This window comes from Myotis davidii, unplaced genomic scaffold, assembly GCF_000327345.1.
Source record: "Myotis davidii unplaced genomic scaffold, ASM32734v1 scaffold705, whole genome shotgun sequence".
Classification (NCBI taxonomy): Eukaryota; Metazoa; Chordata; class Mammalia; order Chiroptera; family Vespertilionidae; genus Myotis; species Myotis davidii.
Genome location: NW_006296405.1, coordinates 756,890 through 762,810, shown reverse-complemented (window position 1 = coordinate 762,810; position 5,921 = coordinate 756,890). Strand labels below are relative to the sequence as shown.

Below are 5,921 nucleotides of genomic sequence, written 5' to 3'. Positions count from 1 at the left end.
GGCACAAATTTTGTGCACCGGGCCTCTAGTTTATTAAATAACAGAATTACTTCAGTGCTGTTTATAATAGTGAAAAATTGAAAACAATCTAAATGAGTGACTTTTGGGAATTAGTAAAATAAGTACTGTACACTTTTACAGGGAATTCTCTGTAAATATTTAAAAATGATGTAAAATTTTAATTATCACATTAAAATATTTATAAAATAGTATATACACTGTAGCCTCACATTTGTTTTTAAAAAACAACCACTATATAAGAAACTTGGTGGGAAGAGGGGGAGGCTAGACCCATACTGTATACACCACATTGTTAACTTTGTAATGTGGCCATCTTGGGTGGTGATTTATGTTTCTTTTTTGTTGTTTTTAATTACTTGTATTTTATCAGTTATTCAAAAAGAACATGTGTCACTTCTATGATAGGAAAAATTTTAAACTAAAATTAAAACATTACAATTGCCAGTCAGTTTTTCTTGGAATGTTAGTGTTAAAATAAACTATTAGTACCTGATAAGAATTCAGTAAATATTTGTGGAATGAGAGGAACATAGAATCTTAGCGATCTATAGATTAGTAGTATTGACTCTTATACCTTCATAATTTTATCCAGTGACAATTTCAGTTATCTCAGAAGAAAATTCATGCATTGAACAGTCTGCAGAATCTAATAAACAGCCTTAACTGAACGTTGGTTGTGTAATGACAGATGCAGCAGGATTGAGGCCCACTATAGAAGCAGGCAGCAATGCTATATTTCACAGTAAGCAGATCTGAATGAAAGTGTCCTTTGTGCTTGTCTGAGACTGAGGGGTGGAACTTGTGGCAATTTATGTTATTTCTTCTTAATGGAAATTGAGGCAGCCTCTAATCCTGCTATCACATGACAACTACTTATTTGATTTTTGGTAATTTGGGGAGCAGCTGTGGACAAATGATTTTTCTGCAAAAAGAGCCAGCTGCATTCTGGTCCATTTGCAAATTAATGCCTGGGTTTACTAAACTTCCTATCCATCATGTTTTAATACAGGGATGGCTTCAGCAACTCACCTGCTTTTTATTGATAGTTGTAGCTGTTAATAAGTATCTGAAGCCGAAACCGGTTTGGCTCAGTGGATAGAGCGTCGGCCTGCGGACTGAAAGGTCCCAGGTTCGATTCCGGTGAAGGGCATGTACCTGGGTTGCGGGCACATCCCCAGCGGGAGATGTGCAGGAGGCAGCTGGTCGATGTTTCTCTCATCGATGTTTCTAACTCTCTATCTCTCTCCCTTCCTCTCTGTGAAAAATCAATAAAATATATTTAAAAAAAAAATAAGTATCTGAATATTTGAGGGTGCACTTTTTAATCCTTTTTATCATTGCCATTAATATTAATTAGGGCCGAAACCGGTTTGGCTCAGTGGGTAGAGCGTCGGCCTGCGGACTGAGGGGTCCCAGGTTCAATTCCGGTCAAGGGCATGTGCCTGGGTTGCGGGCACATCCCCAGCGGGAGATGTGCAGGAGGCAGCTGGTCGATGTTTCTCTCTCATCGATGTTTCTGACTCTCTATCTCTCTCCCTTCCTTTCTGTGAAAACTCAATAAAATATATTAAAAAACAAAAAAGAACCTCTGCAAAAAAAAAAAAAATTAATTAGGTACCTTCTCAATTCAGGGTACTGAGCCAGATACCAGATTTGTAAGCTGTACGGTACTGTACAGTGTGGATAGAGTAGTTTTCTCTTTAACAGTTGGGTCAACATTAGCCTATTGTCAGCTGATTAGATTGCAGTGCAAAGAAATAATCTGCCCTGGCTAGTGTGGCTCATTTGGTTGAGCATCATCCCATGCACCAAAAGGTCACTGGTTAGATTCCTGGTCCGGGCACATGTTTCAGGCTCAGTCCCCAGTAGGGGGTGTGCAAGAGGCAGCCAATTGATGTTTCTCTCTTCCCCACTCCCCACCCCCTTCGTGTCCCACAGGTGTAATAAAAACATAAAAAAAGAAAGAAAATGATCTGGTGTAGAGGTAGCCAAGGGCTGTGTTCCTTTGGTTCCCAGACGTCTGAGTCTGCTCTCTGGGTGTTCTTGATGCCCCCTTACTAAGCTATGTGCTTTTATAAGCCGTTGCCTCTGCTTATGTTTTCTTCTATTCTGGCACCTGGCTGAAGACTCTGCTTCTCCTTTATGCTATCTACTCTATGTCTTTCCCTCGTAGTTCTCCCTTAACCTTGGTGATTATCACTAGAATATGTGTGTGTGTTTTCTTTTTTTAAATGGCAAAAGCTTTCTTATTTAACCTTAATAATTTGTACTTATTTTTTAAATATTTTTATTGATTTCAGAGAGAAAGGGAGAGAGAAAGAGAAATATCAGTGATGTGAGAGAATCATTGATTGGCTGCCTCCTGCACGCCTCACACTGGGGATCAAACTTGCAACCCAGACATGGACCCTGACTGGGAATCGAACCGTGATCTCCTGGTTCATAGGTCGATGCTCAACCACTGAGCCACACCAGCTGGGCTGCACTTATTTTTTAAAGCTCATATAATCCAGGGACTTAAGAAACACAGGGAATTGGGTCAGTAGGGTCTTCTACAATGAGTAAAAGAAAACTTTCCGTTTCTTTGATTGTGAACACCACTGGGGCAAGGGAGAGACAGTGATAGTCCTATCCTTGCAACGTTGAATTTTCACAAGGGACAGATTGATCTGAATTATTGTGTGAACCTACCCTATTGGAAACTTCTTTAGCAATGATATGTAATAGCCTGTGATTAGAAGCAAGTCATTTCAAAACTTAAAAATAAAATGTAGAACTACACTGGTTCACTGTGGGAGCCACAACCATTTGCGACCATTTAAATTAAAATGAGCTAAAACTAGTCCTAGCCAGTTTGGCTCAATGGATAGAGCGTGGGCCCACAGACTGAAGGGTCCAAGTCCAGTTCTGGTCAAGGGCTTGATCCCCAGCTTTGGTTGGGGCGCATGAGATGTGTCTCTTTCACATCTATGTTTCTCTCCCCTTCCCCCTCCCTTTCACTCTCTCCAAAAATCAATGGAAAAATATCTTCGGATGAGGATTAACAAAAAAGTAAACAAACAACAACATATAAAATTAACTAAAACGAAATAAGATTAAATGTTTTATTCCTTTAGTCATAGTTGTCATATTTCATGTGGTCAGTAGCCACATGTGGTTATTGGCTATTGTTTTGGACAGTATAAATTTAGAACATGTCTGTTATCACAGAAATTTAGATCAGTGCTGATCTAAAACCTATAGAAGAATTGATGTAAAGCATTTGGTGAAGTAGATTCACTAACTATTTTATATGGAAGGATGTTTGTTCCAGTTGAATTTGAGTAACCTGAAATTCCCTGTGCTTTCTTTATATTTTATATTGTTGTGGCACCCTCTAGTGTTTCATCTGTGGTATAGCTATATCATCATGAAATAATCTTTTTATGATTTGAGTCTAAACATTGAAATATTTTGGAAAATTTTGTAGGTATATGCCTTTTTCTAGGGAGGGGATCTGTAGCTTTCACGTATCCTCAAAAGGGTTCATAATTTGGAAAAGGTCAAGAGCTACCCTTTGATAGAGATCCTAATATGGTCAAAACTCCTAGTTTGTGATCTTACTTTTTTTTTTTTCCCAATGTAAAACTAAATCATGTAACTTTCCTTTGGGCATTTCTATGCTTTACCTATCCTTTTATGTGGAATAATAATAACAACAACAGGTTACACTTAATCAGACACTTATATACCATGTTTAATTTTAAGCCCTTGTACATACATGATCCTCACAATTCTTTTTAAAAAAAATATACTTTATTGATTTTTTTTACAGAGAGGAAGGGAGAGGGATAGAGAGTTAGAAACACCGATGAGAGAGGAACATCAATCAGCTGCCTCCTGCACACTCCCCACTGGGGATGTGCCCACAACCAAGGTACATGCCCTTGACCGGAATCGAACCCGGGACCCTTGAGTCTGCAGGCTGATGCTCTATCCACTGAGCCAAAGTGGCTAGGGCACAATAATTCTTTAGTAGGTTCTGTTATTCTTCCCATTTGCATGATGATAAAACTAAGGCATAGAAAAGTGAAACTTGTCTGAGGTGCTAGTGAGTGGCAGGGCAAGGATATAAACCCAATACTCTGACTCCCTGCTGTAGAAATAAGAATAACCTTTAAGCAGGTATGAAGTGAAATGGAGAGGAGACTTTACATACCCTTGTACACGTTGGATCCAGTTATATAATAAGAAAAAATAATAACTCTAAAATGCTGCAAACCACACTGGAAATTAGAATTAATACCCATTATTGAATTTCAAGTAGATGTGCCTAGATCTGCATAGTCTGCCCGAACTTAGAGTGATAGCCCTGGCGAGGTGCCTCAGTAGGTTGGAACATCATTCTATCTATACACGAAAAGATTGCCGGTTTAATCCCCAGTTGGGGCGCAATTTGGAGTCTACCAATCGATGTTTCCCTCTCTCTCAAAATCAATAAACATATCCTCAGGAGAGGATTTAAAATTTTAAGATTATACATATATACTTTATTTAAAAAGATATTTTTATTGATTTCAGAGAGGAAGGGAGAGGGAGAGAGAAACATCAATGATGAGAGAGAATCATTGATCAGCTGCCTCCTACATGCTCCCTACTGGGGTTCAAGCCCACAACCCAGACATGTGCCCTTGATCAGAATCGAACCCGGGACCCTTCAGTCTGCAGGCGAACACGCTCTAATCACTGAGCCAAAACAGCTAGGGCATATATTTTAAAAAAGAAGTTAGAATGATAGATCAACACTGACATTGCTACCACGTATTCTTTTAGTTTGTCCAAACACCTAATCTAGTCCGTTCATTGAAGTATATGACAAATATTTTTGTGACTGTTTGTTATTGCTATTTCTGTAAAAAGACATTTATTGTATTACTGTGATGTCAAGTTTAAGGTTTACTGGAATGTTAGACTTATTAAGTACTTTACGTAAAGCATAGGTAAGATAGACTCAGAGGTAGTCTGTGTTTATTGTCTGTACCTTCTCACTTCTTAGTGTCCCATTCCCCCCCCCCCCCATAAATTTGTCTTTTTTTAAAATATATTTTTTCATTGGTTTCAGAAAGGAAGGGAGAGAGATAGAAACATCAATGATAAGAGAGAAATTCCTTGTGCTTTCCTACTCTCCTCCTATTGAGGATCAAGCCCTCAACCTGGGCATGTGCCCTGACCAGGAATTGAACCATGACCTCCTGGTTCATAGGTCAACACTCAACCACTGAGACACACTGGCCGGGCCCATTTCTCTCCATGAGGCATTTTATACTCTGTAACAGTCTCATTTTAATGATTCATCAAACTCAGGATTTTGAATTCAACTTCCATCAGTGTATGGAAACAGAAACCCTAGTGATGGTCTTATAAAAATGCCCTTAGAGTCACTTTATTGACATATACAAATCAATATAAAATTTTACTGCTAACCAGCACTGAGTAATACCTGATGAGGATGCATTTTTTTCTTCCCTTTCTATCAGTCAGAGCCTAGTAAACCATAGGAGGTATTTCCAAGGATGTAATTGTGGGAATTGGTTACACAGGTTGAAGACTGAAAAAGCAAAAAGTAGACACTGATATAAACTGAATGCTAATAACTTGAGGAAGCAGCTACCAGGGCTGGGGAACAGAAGAATCTGGGAGCTCAGAGGCAGCACCCACTCAGCTGGTAATCTGACCTCTGAGGGGGATGCCATGCAGCTGTTGCTCAGCTACCAGGGGAGAGAGGGGCACAGCTGGAGCAACACTGAAGAATGAAAACGGCAAGGAAATCCCTTCTCCCTCCCCTTTTCATCTCACAATGTTGCCTCCCCCTGGAAGCTGGCAGGCAAGTTTGATAAACAAGGTTAGCTGACCAAGCCCAG

At 39.4% G+C, this 5,921-nt stretch overlaps 1 protein-coding gene across 1 annotated transcript in view; it reads left to right on the top strand.

Moving 5' to 3' along the window:
* Positions 1–633: 633 nt before the first annotated feature.
* Positions 634–5,921, top strand: part of NRF1 (nuclear respiratory factor 1) — a 95,401-nt gene continuing 90,113 nt past the window's right edge. Inside the window, exon 1 of the mRNA XM_015568885.1 lies at positions 634–763. The gene's annotated coding sequence lies outside the window, so the exon portion shown is untranslated. The remainder of the gene's footprint in view (positions 764–5,921) is intronic.